Source organism: Myxine glutinosa, chromosome 4 (genome assembly GCF_964187855.1).
Source record: "Myxine glutinosa chromosome 4, kmMyxGlut1.1, whole genome shotgun sequence".
Lineage (NCBI taxonomy): Eukaryota > Metazoa > Chordata > Myxini > Myxiniformes > Myxinidae > Myxine > Myxine glutinosa.
In genome coordinates this window covers 13,315,021-13,334,271 of record NC_136264.1, presented here as the reverse complement: position 1 = coordinate 13,334,271, position 19,251 = coordinate 13,315,021, and the positions used below count along the sequence as shown (strand labels likewise).

Here is a 19,251-nt window from a genome sequence, read left to right as displayed (position 1 = left end):
GCGGATATGGGATTTGGCCTCCATCCATATCCGCTTGTAAATATTCCCCTATTTCCCCAATACTTCCCAACTATCCCCAATCCCCCATTCCCTAGTCCCATTTTCTGTAAACAACACTCTGTAGCCCCGACCTTCCCCTATTTCCCCCATTAAATGTCGCACCCAGGTTCACCGCATCTCACGTAGACAACAAGAGGACATCTTGCTAGTTATTCTTAGTCTATGTCAGTTAAGGACTCGTTTCCATTAATTCTGACTCTTCGTTGCACCAGAATGTGATTGTATGGCACCGTTAGAAAGTTTAGGACCTCCCAATACCTCCCCGCAGCTCTTCCTCATGGAACTACAACCACAACAACAACAACAGCGGCGGCGGCGCGGGGAGTGTGCGTCCTCACTCCGGCTTGGTTAGCCGCCATTGAACATGTGCTCTGGCGGGGTTACCACGCAGGGGCTCACTGTCAGCTCCTCGTCAAGGGCGGAGCCCGGTAACCCCCCGCGCCCAATGGAAGCGGCGGACCGATTCCATCTGGGGCGGAGCTAACGAGCCGAGGGCGTGTCACTCCCCGCTGAACATGCGCAGGAAGAGGGAGGTGACGTCAGATGCGCCTCAGCTTGGAGAGAAAAGGACGCCACCTCCAGCGCGACGATACCTCCCCGCATCTCTGGACCGGACCGGGTCGATTCTGCCCCTGAGCCAAGGTGCACCTTGAGCTATCGACTGCCTGCCCTTCCTTGCCATCAATCCCTGTGTAAGTCAGTCTTGTCCCGTTTGTCTGTGGTCTGTCGGGGATAGATAAGACTGTGTCTAAGTGCCCATCTTGCTGTGCTTTACCTCTTGCCGTGTAATCTACCCGTTTCTGCATAACCAATATTATATCCTCCTCCGGAGGTCTTGAGAACTGTACCCCTTGTGTCGTAGCATTTATCCCAGCCGTTGTGTCCTTTCCTTCATTGATTTAGCATAGCGCGATTTGGCCAACGTTCGAGTGGAATCGGGCGGGATAGGGTTCTAATCGGGGAGTACCTGTGCGGACGCGGTAATACCAAACCGCTCGGTAAACTAACATCTAAAACCGCGTCTGTAACAATATATATATATATATATATATATATATATAATATATATATATATATATATATATATATATATACAGTGGAACCTTGACTTACGAGTTTAATTCGTTCCGTGACCGAGCTCGTAACTCAAATTGCTCGTATCTCAAATCAAATTTCCCCATTGAAATGCATTGAAATGCTATTAATCCGTTCCAGCCCGCCAAAAACCACACCAATTTTTAAAAAAATATACAGTATATATAAAAATATCTCGCGCTTTATATTTCACCTGTATGCAGCATACAAGTTGGCAGGATGGCCTGGACTGGAGGTACGCACACTTGACTCTAAAGTCTAAACTGTCCAGCCTGGGTTTGAATCCCGACCCAGCTATAACCTGTCATGGGTGAATCACAGGCAGGGTGATTCATCAATGTGTGTACCGCTAAACTGGGCGCCCCGTTTGCGTCCCATTAGTTGTTGGATGTTAAGGATCTCACCGTGTTTTCCACAAAGAGAAGGCGAGCTATCGCCGGCACTCTGAACAAGTTGTGGCCTGGCATGGCATGAACATGAAAACATGAAAATGAACATGAAATGTTCGACATGAACATGAAATTTTCCGAAATAACCAAAATGCGAAAACAAAAACGCAGCGCTATACGACAGAGATACGTACTGTACTTGAACGGCAAGATAACCACGTGACCAGAACCTACCTGGCGGCATAAACTCGAAATAACCAAAATGCGAAAACAAAAACGCAGCGCTATACGACAGAGATACGTACTGTACTTGAACGGCAAGATAACCACGTGACCAGAACCTACCTGGCGGCGTAAACTCGAAATAACCAAAATGCGAAAACAAAAACGCAGCGCTATACGACAGAGATACTGTACTTGAACGGCAAGATAACCACGTGACCGGGTGGCGAAAGCTCGTAACTCGGATCTCGCCTCGCATCTCAAAGCAATAAACCGCCCGAGCGACGGCTCGTATCTCGAAAAACTCGTAAGTTGGGGCACTCGTAAGTCAAGGTTCCACTGTATATATATATATATATATATATATATATGAGTATATATAATTATATATATATATATATATATATATATATATATATATATATATATATATATATATATATATATATATATATATATATTGTTGCGGTTTTGAGAACCCACACTTGTGTAAATATGACATTAAAGGGTTAAAGGTTGCACCCCATAGTTAGGCCACAAGCAACACGTAGGCCACCATAGGACTTCAGTTATTTCATTAGTATGTGTATAGGTAAGGCCATGTTTCCAATAGTTGAATCTGCGTTGTGTCAATCAAATAAGGAGTAGGCCCTTTCGTCCATTTTAACAGCCTCCCTCTCCAAGCCATGCCATTAAGCGCGCCCCCACAGTCTGTACCTCATGGCCCCTCCCAAGTGTTACGTGCCTCGGCCAGCAGCAGCTGCCTTAGCGCTCGCTCAAAGCCGCCATAAGCCATGAGGTGAGGCCCGAGAAAGGGGGCGGAGCGCCAGGAAGAAGGTGTGGCCACGTCAACCCACCATCAGGGCGTGGCCGGTAAGCAATAACCAGCCAACCAGGGTTGAAGTGACATCGCCTACAGGCGTGGCTTTAGGGCTCGCGGAGTGATCGCTTGGTTGAGTTATAAAAGCGAACGCAAAGCCCTTTCACAGGACTGCTGAGATATACGGCACGCTTGATGAGAGAACTTACCAGAGGACTGATGCAGTGGCACTGATTAAAGGAGGACCTTAATAAAGGAGGACTTACTCACTGGCGCTGATTAAAGCATGACTTGCCAGCGAGGACTTACAGCGGCAGCATGTATTAAGAGATCTGGTTGGAAACGTGCTTTGCAAGAGGACTGTGAGGACTGCAAGGAAGCGCGCTGATTCAGAGGACATTGGAGAGGGGCCGTTTGGCGCTAATAGTACGCATATTACATTCGCAGGACACCAGCCTTCCCCCCGCTATATAAATTGTCCGTTCGCGTTCCACTATACGCGAAGCTGCCTGCCGGGTTTCGTCCGCTGGATCGGAGCTTGGACCGGAGCCGGGCTGGAGCCTGGACTCGCTGGTGACCATCAACCATCTACAATCCCCGTGTGAGTGTGTATGTGAGACGGGCCCGTTTTTCCTGGGTATTAAGAATAAGACTGTTAAAGGCTGCCTGTGTTCTTCTTCTTCCTCTTCCTATCCTGTACATTCTTTCGTTTCCTCTTCTCCTTCTTGTAAATTGTTAATAAACCAATCTTTGTTCTCCCTATTTTCTGGGTTTCCTCTTTATCCGATTGCATTAGTCTTTTCTCAATTGGGTAAACGTGGCACAATTAGAAACCGCTCAGAATCGGGTTTAGTCCTTGCTAACGGCCCGAATCGCGGCTCGCTTCGCTCGGCGTGTCCACTAACGCCGTGGTTCGGGCGGGAGTTATCTCCTTGCTTTATGGCCGGTGGTAGTACTTAGGTAATTGGACTAAGACTCGACCAACAATCCTATTTACCACCGAATGGAAGGAACGTTATAACTTCCAGGACTCGGGTCGGCCAGCTAAAAGGACAAAGGGATTAAAACCCCCTTGATAAGGGGAGTGCCGACGTCCGAGATCCGCAACTATATATATATATATATATTGTTACAGACGCGGCTTTTAGATGTTATATTGACCGAGCGGTGGTGTATTTAACCGCGTCCGAACAGTTACTCCCCGATTAAAACCCGATTTCACCCGACGTTGACCAGATCGCCCCACGGATATTCAATCGGGAAATCTCTAAAGCGATCGCAAGAGAATGAAAAAGAAGAAGAAGAATACGGAGGAAGAACAGATTTATTATACACACACAAGCAAAGGATGGAAGAAACAGTGACACAGCGAATCCTTAACTTACACTATTCATTTTTACTTAGCCCCAAGACAAACGAGCAGGACAGGACGTTCACACTTACACAGGGGATAATGCAGGCAGGTAAGGCTTGAGATGGAGGCAAGGTCGGGAGGCCGCCGTTCGCAATTCCTCGCGGTTTTGGCGGGAAACCCTCCGTCGCGTATCCACTGCGGGAGACGCCACGCGCTGGTTCGGCACACCTGCTCCTTTTCTTGGGGTGGGGCCGTCTCTCTCCTTTCAGCGCGTCTCTCCAAAGCTGGTTTCCTTGCCGAGTACCTCTCCTCTTTGGCTTGGAGCGTTTCGCATCTCACCGCCTCTCTTTGGTGCAGCCTCTTTGCTCCTCTCCCAGGGTCATCTCCAGCTCATCTCCAGTCATCTCGCAAAGCAGTCCCTTACAGTCGCTTTTATCACCTCGGCCGAAATCAAGCCGCCGGCTCCGAGGGCACGCCTACCGGGTCGATCACCGCGGTGTTGATTGGCTGTTAGGGCCGGTTCACTCCTTCCCTCTTCTGACGAGGTGGAGACACGCCTTTCTTCTCCAACCTTACCTCGTGGCCAATGGTGGTTGAAGAGAAAACCCGACCAAAATGCGGAAGGCAAACGGAAGGGAGGTTTTGGGGAAATTGGAAGGGCCTACGCTTATTTTGTTTGATACAATGCAAAGTCAATCTAGTGGGAAAACACATACTTAGCCTACATGGAATAAGGAAATACACTATTTAAAAGATATATCGTGGCCTGCGTGTACTTTTCATGCAATTTAACTAGGACGCTGACTGCGACCATTATTTACATTACAGGGTGGTACCGTACGTTTGTAACGTTCACATTGTAACGTTTCCACTTCGTTACACTTCCTCCAAAATTGTTACACTTCTCAAATTCGTTACACACTTCTCAAATTCGTTACACACTTCTCAAAATCGTTACACTGCACCCCCCTTTCTTCAGGTCCGTCCTCGTGTGAAGAATCAGCTCTTCGTTTGGTGAAGAAGTCCACAAATAGCCTGAAAAATGACGCAGCTTTTTATTAAAACCAACTTATACAGATCCGGAGGAGACAAGACATCTACAGCAAGCTACAGCAAGAGCATGCCAAGTCAAGCCTTCCTGGAAACACATTGATTCTCATTCACTTATATATGAATACGATTATCAGAAAATCTCCGAGAGAACAAAGCGACTGGCGAGAGTCCCTCCCACCGTTATCCGCTGTCATTCGGGGGAGTCAGCCCTTCCTTATCATTCGGACCAAATGTTTCTCTGGGCTCCGAGAAAACAGAAATGTAACTCACAAAGAGAAGAGTGCATGCTTGGCCAAACAAACCCATATATTTTATGGGTTTGTTTACATGAGTAATTCAAAGCATGTTTATACAGAGTCATGCGTCGCTGTGATTAATACAAAATATATATGGTTAACGATAGGTTTATGTCTGCACTCTAAACATTCTACTAGCGTTACGCAAAATCACGCGCATGTGGGCGTGGTTTTACGACCGGCCTTATCTAGCCTCGAAAAAAGCACACGTATACAATTGTCCAGCATGACCTCAGCGAGCCTTTCCTCATCCAAAACTAAAACGAAGCAAAAACCCTTTATTAACTTTATGAAAATAGCATTTTTAAACAACATTTAAATCATAACACATTAGCAACCAACGTCTATAACTGAACTTTAGGCAATAACAAATCTACAACTTGACATTCCTTCCTCTTGTCTCGTCGAGACAAAGTATCTTAAGAGACAACGTGCCACATCGGGCTTTATTGAAAAATAATTGTGTAATGCGGGTATCTCCCAAGGGCATATCGTGCGCCCAAAGCGCCTCGCCCGTGCATTTGGCGAACGTGTCGTGTGGTGCGTGCTCGGAGCCTGAGGGCTCAGAACATGAAAGTCCATTAACGTTTCGGATCCACAACGAAGGTGTCTGGTCCAGATGAGGTTCTGCTCCGCCAGAGGGCCCATCACCTCCCCTGCGGAACTTGCTCCCCCCACCCTTTGCAGACTCAGTCCTTGCAGATCTTCGAAGTTAATCAACGATCATGCCCATGAGGTCCCTCACGTGCTGCTGTTCTGGGGAATACATAATATTGTCAGTATCTTGTGTCTCAATTTCCTGGTCAGGGTACAGAGCGTAAAAATCCGATTCACTTGAAGCATTTGAACTTAATACATATGGAGCAAAGAGAGGAACTTCCTTTATGTCAAAGTCTCCCTTGGGCGCCTGGTCGGCTTGCGGGTCTAGGATATCCTCGTCGGGTCCCTCGATCGCCAGACCCAGTGTCGCAATCAGATCCATAGTTGGGTCGGAAGGGGGCGTGCAGCTGTCAGCTTGTAATACATAAGCAGCGTTAGCCAGTACACGCAAGGGGTTTATAGCACAAGTATCACAGTCATCACATACACCGTTACAGGCAGCAGCCAGTTCCCACATGGGATCCGCACAAGTATCACAGTCATTACAAAATTCAATGCAATTTTCTGGAGCGTTGGTCGCAACTGCCTTGTTGAAGGACCCGTTCAGGTCGATGGCCTCTGTGGTCAGAGCCATAGTCGTTGTCGGCGGCTTCTTCACTTTCCATCCTGTAAAATACTTTCTCATACAGAGGAGGACTAGAGATTTCATTAGTGCCCCCCAAATTACTACCCCGATTATCACAGCCAGTGCGGTCAATAACCACTTCACTATGGTGCCCGTCCATCCCTGGAACCAGTCAGTGAGCCAGCTAAATGTATAAGAATCTTCGCGCGCGATCCGATCGATCGTCAGGGCGTGGCTAGTTTCCCTTAGTCTCACTATTGCGGCTGACACTCCTTCAGATGGATCGGGTATGTAAGTGCAACATTTTCCCTCTATAATTCCGCATACCCCTCCTTTCTCTGCCAGGAGCATGTCCAAAGCCACCCGATTCTGCATCACCATTGTACGCATGTGAATTACCGTGTCCAATAGTATGTCATGAGCCGTAGCGGTGTCGTTTGCCACCTTTTCTAGGGCCAAAGCCAATTTGTCTATCCGGAAACTATCCATGACTGTGCCCGCTCCTGGGAAGAAGAAACCAAACACCTTTTCCCATAGGCTCCCGTGTAGTTTAGTGGTTCCATCTTCGTTCATGACTGACCTCTTATAACGCCTGTCCAAGGACTTTGGGTCTAGCTCATCCAGTATCTCAACGTCAGGAAGAACTGAACCCAGATAACATGTGCCCCCCCAATTATTTGGTAAATAGGGGTAAGCCTTGTCGCCGCATATAAACATTGTCCCATGGGGTGGGACCAGGTGGGTGGATAAGCACTGGAGTCCCTTTACCACCCCATTAATCCTACTAACCCCCCTAGAGAATGTTATAGCCGTTATGTTGTGGTTGTGTTTATCTTGCAGTACTATTCGTAATGTAATCCCCGAGCTCCCTTGTCCCAGCTTCCCGGGGAGAGTGTAGGCGCATTCTGATTCTCCCATACGCAAGTGGCCGGAACCCTGGAGGCAGACCCTCCCTTTCTGTGGTTTGACCCAGACGGGGGCAGGCCTCTCGGCCACATGGGCAATCATTGACGGGCGATAATTAAATTGTCGATTGCAACTCTTGCCGTTGTCAACCCCTTCTCTTTCCAGCGTGGTGACTAAACATGGGGAATCGATAGGTTGTGAGCAGAGGTCATTGAGGGACAGAGGTAGCACTATCATGTGTATTCCTGTGGTGCCTGCTTGGGGAAAGCGCATGCACGACCAGCAGTGTGTCCTATTTTGAATTGTTGCCACCTCCCTGGCCACTTTCCAATATGTGTTTTCACCCTTCTTTGGGGCCTTATTCTGGGGTTGTGGCGTGAGTATGTATTTGATGCATGGTATGTAGTTCTTTTCGCCACCGGCCGCGCCAGGGGTCCAGACGCTGCACCGGACCTGCATGGTCATGTCTTTCCCTAGGCGTGTGCGTGTTTGTAGCTTAAAATCAGGGGTTCCCCATTGGTATCCTGGTTGGGCCAAGGTCTTAATGCTAGCTTGCCCGTCTTCCCGGAACTCTCGTTGCTTTTGTAGTACCATGCCAACGCGTCCAGGCCCTGCCGACAGTGCTAGCCAATTTATGTTCACCCAATTTGTGTGCAGGGCTTTCTGTTCGAAACATGGTAGTGATACTCTCTGTCCCCATGTTACGGTGAGGTGTCGGGTTTCGTTTTCGCATCTATTGGAATCGGAGTTTCCCCTAGCTGCTGTCGCTATCAATAGTATTGTACCTATGATTAGGCCCATCCTTACTGTGGTTGCTGTGGTGTAGTGTCTGGTGCTTGTATGGCCAACTTACAGTGCGTGGCGTGGATCCACGAAGTCTTGCCCTCGCAAAAGACTGCCGTTGGTGTAGTCAGCAACACCTGGACTGGTCCCTTCCACCTTGGTTCCAAGGCGTTCTTGCGGGTGAAGTGTTTTACGAGCACCTGGTCTTTTTCCTCTGGTGGAACACCTGGTCCACAAGTCTCCTGGGAACGCCTGGTCTACAGGTCTCCAATTCATAGATTCAATTCATTCAATTCATAGTTTCATAGAACACCTTTTCTCCAATTTCCTAATCCACTTTTTTCAAGTGGATCCAATTTTATCCAATATTCAATTTTTAAATTTAATCCCATTTAATCCAGTCCAATTCAAATTAAATTCAATCCTTCTCTCAGCATCCCATTACCTGTTTCCAACATCAATAAAATAAAATTATAAAATAATAAAAATCAATCATCTCAAATCTCAAATCAATCAAAATCATAAAAATCAATAAAATAATAAAAATAAACGAAAATTACTTCAGCTAGAGTTTCAACTAGAATTAACACAAACAAACCACCATTAACCTCCATTAACACAAACAAACCACCATTGACCTCCATTAACACAAACAAACCACCATTAACCTCCATTAACCTCCATTAACCTCCCCCTATTATTTATTTATTTTCACGAATAAACAAATAATAGAAATAACCTGGTCTACTTCCAATTTCAATTCTGGTCAGTTCTGGTGTCTGGTCACACACAATGTTTTCCTCACCCACTGTGATTCGCTCAAAATAGATTCTCACTGTTATGTCTGAAATTCGTCTCATGAAAACCCATTCAAGAGTCCGGTGTAACAGACAGCCAAACACATAGACACGCCGAAGACCCCAGGGTACCCATCAAACTAGCTTGTCCCCAGATCCACAACACAGCGAAACATGTAACTTTACTAAAACTAGAACGGGCACTCGGTAGAGCGCATACCTTCGCCGCAGCTACTTTTGTTGCCAAAATAAAAGACTACAAGATCTGTGTAGCAAAGCCACACCTACGTTGTCATGCGGGAAGATTTGTTTCAAATTAAACCATTCTATCCCGCCAAAAGTTTGATATTGTAATCACATCCATGACCTTTTCATGACCTTGACCTTGACCTTTGACCCGATCGATTCCAAAATCTAATCAAATGGTTCCCGGATAATAACCTATCATCCCACCAAATTTCATGCGAATTGGTTGAATACTTTTTGAGTTATGCGAATAACATACACATACACACACACACACACATACAAATACACAGCGATCAAAACATAACCTTCCGCTTTTGCGAAGGTAATAATCACTTACTCATAACTAATACTCATAATAACTCATAATTACTTATGTAATTACTCGTGCCAATACTTACTTAAAATAATGTAATATCCCAATCTTCACCCCCTATGCAAATCGAAGCACCCCGGACGATCCACAACCAATATCAACCACTGTAGCCGTCTTCCCGACTCCAGGCAGCCACACGCAGCCACATACATCTCCATCCACGTCACACAAGACAACAGCCAACGAGTGTGTCCACCACACAGAAACCTTTGGCAATGCAACAACCGAACTCCCAGACAACCAACAACAAAACCCAATCCATCTCCATGGCTCATCAAGCAGTTCCAACTTAATCCAGCTTCACATACCGATTTCCCCAAAAACTCGTGAAACTTCACCCCCATTCTGGAAAAACCCTGGACTAAACCCTGACACCCTAAATAACTTCAGACCCATCTCCAACCTACCCTTTCTGTCAAAAGTTTTGGAACGTGCTGTGGCCACTCAACTCAAACATCACCACTCTGCCAATAACCTGTATGAAACATCCCAATCCGGATTCTGCTCCAGCCACAGTACTGAAACTGCTCTCCTCAAAATCACCAGCGACCTTTTCTCTCCTCTGGCGCCGGCAACCTCAACATTTTCATCCTCCTCACCTCAACGCCTCCTTTGACATCATCAATCACACCATTCTCCTCACCCTGTTTAGACCAGCTTGTGCCTATTAAACCCAAATCAGTTCACTCCCAAGCCCACAAGGACCACCTACTACTCTCAAATTATCCACTCTGGCTCCGGAATCCCAAAAGCACTCTTCTCTACAATAAACAAACTAAATAAACAAACTTTACAACGTGAACAAACTCCTCAGCGCCCTGGATACCGCCACCTGTCATTCAGAGTAGACAACAGCATCTCCTTTCTGGCTTTCAGCATCTCCTTTCTCCTTTCTGGCATCCAAATAAAATTCTGGCTTCAAATCAACTTCCTCGAACTTAACTATGATAAATCTAAATTAATCTTCGTTTGCCCAAAACCACTCATAACTTTGCCCCCAACATCGATGGTTTCCCAGTATCCACCTTTTATGAATTTTATGAATCTTCTCATTATTCGAAAGTTTACAAAATGTCCCAAATCTGTATATTATTTTCTACTGTGGTTATATTAAACCATTATTTTACAAAATCCAACTTTCAATAAACTGAAAAATGCTTCGCTATGGAATAGTCCACCACTCATATAAATAATCATAAGAGTTCTGCGAAACATCTCCATCTTTAAAACTTAGCCAACCAATTTTAAACCACATGTTTTCCCCCCAAAAAACAAGTCACATTCTTTGTATATTGCCAACATTGTTCATCGTTTAAGTATCATCCAGAACTAAATTTTTATAAACCATCAACTTGTAGATGCATTTATTTATATCCCATTAACCCAAGAACTCTCAATTGCTTGGTTATATTTTAGTAATGTCATATATCCATATTTCTTTTCCAAAATGTTCCTGATATACACATTAATCCCATCTGTCTTTGTTTCCAGATGAACTCAAATCAGGAAATCAACACAAATCCTTATTACCTCCAATCAATCACACTGCACATCCCAGTACTGACTCTGCTGCCTTCTTGCAAACCACTTCAACTCCATGAATTTTACATGTTTCGTGAACAGAACAAAGCCCTCTGTAATCGTCAGATTGAACCTGCCCCAAACCCGTCCATATAAACTCCATTGTTGTCCTGTCCATCTCTCTGTTTGTGGATCCGGTGCAAAGTTACACAAAGTTCCCGTTTACATTTTGTGACTCACAGCTCCTACCTCCATGGAACAATGACGCCTAAGCACTCAATTAGCCCTCCCAGTACCAAAGACTTACAATCAGACCGACAGACAGACAAATAACAGAGGCATGTCGCCAGCCCCAGCACAGGACATCACCTTTCCGGGCAGGCACAATATAATCCACAGCATCGAAATGCCAATTTCTATCCGGAGCCTCGCAAAGCCAAATCGGGCATGTTCACTGCATTTCACTGCATTTCACTGACCATGACTATCCCCATTGCTCGATCACGCACGTCACTGTGCTCGGCCCGGTTAAATTAAACTCAAGCGTACTGTACCTGACGCTTCCGGTCGGCACCGGAAGTCTGTTTATTTCTTGAGACCCCTGAATCGGGACCTCAACGACAATTACAACGACAAACAGAACTCGATATTCTCTGTTCATTAACTACGTACATGATTTCAGTTTTATCCAACAATATATGTCCCGATATTCTCTCCAGATTTAAGTTCTATATCCTGTCGTTAAAGCAACACCCTGTAGACTGACTCCGCCTGTCGTTCTTCCAAGGTTAGTGAATTGCCTCTGACCTCTTACCCTTACATATCTCGAACAAAGGTCAAATAAACTTCGAAAGGTCAAACTTCAAATTGGGGTAACCAGCGCTTTATTATCCCACAAGTAATGCAAGTCCGGCGACAATGGACAAATGACCATTAATGTGGCTCTACATAGCATAATGCTAACTTCTACGAATCCAACAACCGTCACAATCCGCCCAGGAACGTCCGTACGAGGCGTGCTTTACAATGCAGCACCCTTGCTACCTAGTGCACCTTTCGCACATCCCTCCTCGTTCGCACAACGCTTCATCAACAAACCTCCTCGCGCCCACACAACTGCAACCCCCGTGTCCACCCAGAGTGCCCAATCTGCGACCCACAATCTTCTCGGGGCACACACTTCCTCCTTGAAATCCATGCCTCAGAAATATAACTCCACAGAACAGGCAGCAATGAAACCACAACCTCCGACAACCATTCGACGTACCTTATTCGCACATCTAGGTGTCTCCTTGCCCCCCGTCATTGCAAGAGCATCTTGTCTTGTACCTGGAACAATATCCTCCCAAGTACACTCATTCCGCTCCCATCCCACTCCTGACACTGGACAAATGGCTTCGTTACACACCTGACCACCGCACACCTTGGCACCAGCCACACCACATACCGACAGTTGAAACCTCGATATTCCTCTTTCCTCGGATAAGCGTTCTGTTGAAAACGTGACATTTCTGCTCAAATTATTGAATTTTAATAACTTAACCTTACCAGCATCGCTCGCCAGCAAACCCTTTGTCCGGCGCATCGATCAACACAAATCCTTCGATGCATCTTCCAGCCGCCACTCCGCACTGTACCTCACTTACTGTTACTGTATGAACAAGACTTCCTGTTGGAACTTGTCACCGGAAATTAATTACTCTGTCTTGAAATCGTTTATTTTAGCGTTTAGAAAATCATTCTAGAAATCGAATTTAGTTTGGAAATCGTTTCTTCCCCTTATATAAATCCATTTTAAATAACGTATTCCTTTTGTGACATTGCATGGCATGTATGTCGCAGGTGCCCACTATTCTGACATGGCTCATGACTCATGTCTAATTCTGACATGAAGATGAAGGATAAGAAGATGAAGGATGAAGGACATGACATGAAGAAGAAGATTCTGACAAGATACTGACATGAACGTCCGACATCCAGCAAAGTCGAAATGACCCACAATGCATTTGGGCACACATCCTCCTCTGAGAGTGGGCGAGTTATCGCCGGCACTCTAAGCAAATCTCATACAGCACACCCGTGACTCGCGGCTCGCTCGGCTCCTGCCCGAACGCACAATATCTGCCATTGAATGAACTCTTCAATTCAAGTAAAACACACATATTGATTCGAATTCTGAATTTAGTTCAACAAATTCCAAATCTCCGTCCGACTGCCGCTCGAAAGAAAAAAAACAGCCCATCCTGCAACCATCTCCAAGAAACTGCTTCATATCAACAGTAGGTCGACAAGGGCACTCCGAGTGCTTTCCTGACCCGATTTATATCAATTCGCTTCCCAAACAACTCCCAAACAGATGACAGACAAATACATTGGCCAGATACACACGTCAATTAACATCCCAATATACATTCATTCCTCATTCATATACTCATAGAAGTCTCCCAGACTTCGCGCGAAACTCAGATCGACTCAAATCATGCCTTTCTCCAGCCACTCCCAAACAATCTTTGCTCATTCATGTTACGTCTCTCATTCAAGGAAAAGGATTTTTGGGACGGGTTGGACGGGGGTGGGTTGAGGTGAAAAAAGGGAAGGCAGGGCGGGGTGTTGGGGTGTTGCCTAGAGCCCCGGGACTGAGCTCAGGTCTTGGGGGGGTGGGGGGTGTTGCCTAGAGCCCCGGGACTGAGCTCAGGTCTTGGGGGGGTTGGGGGGTCTTGGTCTGGCATCTGGTCCAGCGGCATCAATCGCTGATTTACTTGCTTAACTGCTTACTTACTTGTCAAGCCTACCTACTGCGCGTTTTCCTTTTCCTGGCCATGTTCCTATGGCCCTCTAAAGTTAGCCACAGCCCTTCGTTCCCTGGCATGCAATGGCATACCCCATCTTGTCTCTGGGCTGTTCCTTCCTGGAAAAATCTTGGCCACCTGGCTTCAACCTATATGGCTGTCCGACCTCATTTTCCCCTTTCCCTTGTACCGAACGTTATCTTCACCGATATCCTGCGCAAATCCTTTTACTGGCCATGTTTTTTATGGCCCTCTTAAGTTAGCCACAGCCCTTCGTTCCCTGGCATGCAATGGCATACCCCATCTTGTCTCTGGGCTGTTCCTTCCTGGAAAGTTCTCGGCCTGGCTCAACCTTTACGGCTGTCCGACCTCACTTTCCCCTCCTGGTGCTAACTGTAACTTTAAGCTTACTGTTAAGTCCTTACTGGTATCCTTACTTGTTTATCCTGGCTTTAACAAAGCCACGTCATTCTGAGGCCTAAAATGAGCCTTTACTTACAATTTCTGTTCGAGTGCAGGCAGCGCGGATGACAGGGAAGCGGACTGAAATCCGTTCGAGGAAGCAAGGTACAAATTTGGAAAGATAGCCCTCTGGTATAAAACAATTGCTCACCTTAATCAAATTAGAGTGCCAGCGTCCCGGCCTCGGGCAGCCTTCCTCCTGTCGCCCGGGTTCCGCTTCCCGTCCTCCGCGTCTGTTGACACCCCACTCCTGGTACCATCTGTGAAGAATCAGCTCTTCGTTTGGTGAAGAAGTCCACAAATAGCCTGAAAAATGACGCAGCTTTTTATTAAAACCAACTTATACAGATCCGGAGGAGACAAGACATCTACAGCAAGCTACAGCAAGAGCATGCCAAGTCAAGCCTTCCTGGAAACACATTGATTCTCATTCACTTATATATGAATACGATTATCAGAAAATCTCCGAGAGAACAAAGCGACTGGCGAGAGTCCCTCCCACCGTTATCCGCTGTCATTCGGGGGAGTCAGCCCTTCCTTATCATTCGGACCAAATGTTTCTCTGGGCTCCGAGAAAACAGAAATGTAACTCACAAAGAGAAGAGTGCATGCTTGGCCAAACAAACCCATATATTTTATGGGTTTGTTTACATGAGTAATTCAAAGCATGTTTATACAGAGTCATGCGTCGCTGTGATTAATACAAAATATATATGGTTAACGATAGGTTTATGTCTGCACTCTAAACATTCTACTAGCGTTACGCAAAATCACGCGCATGTGGGCGTGGTTTTACGACCGGCCTTATCTAGCCTCGAAAAAAGCACACGTATACAATTGTCCAGCATGACCTCAGCGAGCCTTTCCTCATCCAAAACTAAAACGAAGCAAAAACCCTTTATTAACTTTATGAAAATAGCATTTTTAAACAACATTTAAATCATAACACATTAGCAACCAACGTCTATAACTGAACTTTAGGCAATAACAAATCTACAACTTGACACTCGGGCCTATTAAACTTTAACTTAGTGTGACACGTAGGTGTAATTCCCTCTACAATTAACCTGACCCTGAGTGTGACAATTTTAAAACACAAATAAGTATGTCCCCCTATTGCATTGCATCCTGTCTAACAGACTCAAGCCCACAGCTAACCGAATTACGGGATTGTTCTCAAACTATACATTTACGGTGGGGAGCATTATTTACAATGACGTGATTTCTTATTTACAACGCAACCCAGGACCTGTGTTTTTGTTTTTTTTTTTCTTTTCTTTTTAGGGAACAAGAGAAAGAAATTCCTGTTGGGAGGGAGGAGACAGCACGCATTGCATCGATGCACCAGTACCAATACCACCAAAGCACCCAAAAGCACCAAACACCACAAAGCACCACAAAGCAGCCAAAAGCACCATCCAGTGCGCAGTCACCATGGCTCATAATAAACACAACAAAACAACTGGTGGTGGTCTTCTCTTTCTCTGCTGGGCCGGTGTTCTTTCCGACGTCTTCTGGCTTCATGCGGCCTAGTTGGAAATAATAAAAAGCACAACTTGTGTCCATTTTTATTTAGGGCCTCAGGGGCCAACCAAGGGTGGTCCACCTGTCTGGCATAGGTGCCACCTTACCGAGGTCCGCAAGCAAGATTCCCTGGCCACTATGGCCGGTTTCCAACAGAGGTGCCCTGCCCCAGAACCTGGGGTCCATCAAGTGGTACTTGGCCGCAGAACAGCGGTCCATAAAGTGGTACATCAACGCAATGCATGCTGGTTCTGGGAATCTCGGGCGCACAATGGCCACCTCACGCACGCTCCCCTCGGCACCCAATGGCGCACAGGTCATGTGGGAGACAAGAGAAAGACAATTGAGCGAGGGGTAAGGTCACAAGGGTACACGTCAATAAGGCAATGCAAGGTGAAATGCGTACGGAGGCCGAAGTGAGAAAGCTCGTCCCTACCGTACGTCACCCCCCTGTCACCTACCTTACCCTTGTTCTCACCCCATATGTACAAAAATCTACACATTTACAAATTCGTCACTACTGTCACGTCTTCCCCATATTTCCCCTATACCAAATTCGTCTCCACAATCCCTTTACTTCAAAATTTGCCATCACCAATTCATCATCAATCCTCCTAAGGAGGGAGAGATGGAATTACGCACAATGTCACACCCACGTCATGATGCGTCTCACAATCCAAACATTTGCATCATAGAAAATAATCAAAACATGGCATGGTGTGGAGTACCTGTCACCTCAGGTGAGTGGATGCAGATGGTGCAAGGAGATCCTTCATCCTAACTATCCTCTAAATGACTTTAACACACTTTACACTACCCGGGGTCTTTCCCTGCCAATCCATTGGCCAACTTACACTATGGGTTCTAATAACCAATTCCCATTGGCCAAACTGTGGTGCTCCTCAATTTGGGGTCTCACTCCCCCGATTCATCTCCCGGTGCTCTAGCACAATTTCTGGGCTGCGACGTGTACCTCTCCCAACAGGTCTACCCACCTGCACACCTCCACCACTGTAGTTGCCACCCGAGCTTACCTAGCTCCTCACCCTAACCTAACTACCTGGGGACAGCCCCTCTCCTGGCTCTGTCATCCCATGGTGCCCTCTGGCACTGGGCTACCCGGGTCCGTCCTCCGGATCCTCGGGCCCCATCCACAACAACTACTACCGGCTCCCAGAGCCCACCTGCAGCCTCACCTGGCCGACATCCTCACAGTGGTGGAGTGCCCAAACCAACTACTCACACTAACAGGCTACACGCCCAGCCATTTCCACAACACCAACGCACCCATCCACATACCATTCTGTCACCCGCACCACAGATGCCAATATCCAACCACAATTTACCTGTACCCTCTACCTAACACTTACACTACCCGCCCCGGGTATCCGCGATGGGGGTCCATCCTTCCCCCATTCACACCTTCGCACCATCCACTCCACTCCACAATTTCCACCATTCTCACTCCACGACCATCCATTTCAATCCTCCAGACCATTTATTCCATACACCTGTCTTTCATTCACCTGTCGTTGCACACCTGTGCAATCCTACCTGGTGCCACCTGCACCCTCCTCCTCTTCCTGGACCAGTTGGTCAACACAACACACAATCACCACTACTCCCTCATACACTGCTCCACACACCTGTTCAGTTGCACACCTGTGCAATCACACCTGTTCAATCACACCTGTTCAATCACACCTGTTCAATCCTCACACACACGGCATCATCTCAGCTAACTACTCCCCTCTGAAACTTGCGCTTCCCAGTCGTCCCTTTAAACTATTGCGCTTCCACGTCATTATCATCCATACTAATCTACCTGCGTCCCCACTACAGGTATCAGTCACTAACTAACCTTAACGTCACCTAATGTCATCTTCGCTAGGGCCCTATCAATATAACCTAACCCACCCGGGCTAGTTTTCACTGCCATACACCCCATAAGCTATTGCTCCTTTGCCCCCACATGGGAAGGATGGTGGATTTGCCATCCCACCACATCGGGGGTCTCTCACTACCAATTTCGCTCGTCCAAATCCAACAATTCAAAAATTTTCCATTTACTGCCAATTCTATTCACTTTTCTAAATTTCGTTTTAAATCACTATCACTATCACCATCACCCGTCTACTTATTACATCCTCTCGGTGCGCCAATTCACATCTACAGCCCGGCTTCGTACAGCCGAGCACTGAACGCGGATTCTTTTGTGCTGGCGGCTGGATGCGTCCCGCATTCGGGGCAGGGGCGGGGGCTTACCCGGGCCGAGATCCCACGCATCACCTCGGCGTGGAGCCATCCAATGTCCCGATCTCGACCTGCCGGCACGTCTCAACAAAACGTGGTCGCCATAGCGACCCTTCCTATCCAGCCGCCCGCTCCGCCTAGTGGAGCCCGGCCGCGGCCGTTCAAAGCGAGGCCCAGCACGCACCGAGGGCCCGATTCGGCTATAAGTCGTTCTAAACTCTACCCCGTCTAACGTCGATGCTTCACCTGGACGCTTACACCCCGCAGCCCGTTCCTTGCTCACACATCCAGCTGTGCCCATGCTCCTCGTACCTTTCCTTACACACCCAGGTACACCCATTCCACTCACAGCCTTGGTCACACACCTGACCACCGAACACTTTGGCACACATTCGTTGCTCGCACACCTCACCAATACACCGCTTCGCGCCCCCTCCTCGGTCACCTCCTCTGTGACAATCACAGGTGTGCCCTCATTCGCACACCCAACCACGTGCCTCACCACCAACTCCAGCGTGCATTCCCACTCACGCTCTACCATTCCAGGTGTGCATCCTTCCATCCCAGGTGTACATCCTCGCTCACCTGTCACAACCAACTCACGCTCCGTTTCACTCTCACTACTCTCACCTCCACTCTTGACAGCGCACTCACCCTTACTCTCGACGGCACACTCTTTCCTCATGCACCCGTCCGTTACACACCTTTCTCGCGCATCCTCTCGCGCACACTTTTTCGTTACTTCCTCCGTAACACTCACCACACCGCGCTTCCCTGTGCTCCCTCGCACACGCGCTACGACCGGCTCACTCCTGACGGCACACTCACTCCTCGGCGTGCACTTTTTCCTCACACACCCCATGGTCGGACATTCTCGCACACCTCTTTTTTCGCACACCAGACCTGTCGCACACCTCACCAACGGCCTCTCACGAACACCCGGATCCAATCCAATCCCCAAGCCGACTGAAGCTTTCCTCACATCATATACATTGCCACTCACCTTGGCACCTCGTCCCCGCACCTCCTTTGCCACCTGCAAACTTTTTATTTGGTCAGTGAGCATCACATCATGATTTG

At 47.2% G+C, this 19,251-nt stretch overlaps 2 long non-coding RNA genes across 2 annotated transcripts in view; one reads left to right on the top strand and one right to left on the bottom strand.

The window, feature by feature from the left end:
• The window catches only part of LOC137426049 (uncharacterized), an 85,956-nt gene that overhangs the window by 28,554 nt on the left and 38,151 nt on the right, over positions 1-19,251 (top strand). The gene's annotated exons all lie outside the window — the stretch shown is intronic.
• Positions 5,548-10,892, bottom strand: LOC144891681 (uncharacterized). The gene is made up of 2 exons (XR_013623023.1): positions 8,842-10,892; positions 5,548-8,811 (listed from the first exon to the last, which is right to left on the bottom strand). It is a non-coding gene; the product is annotated as an uncharacterized LOC144891681 (long non-coding RNA).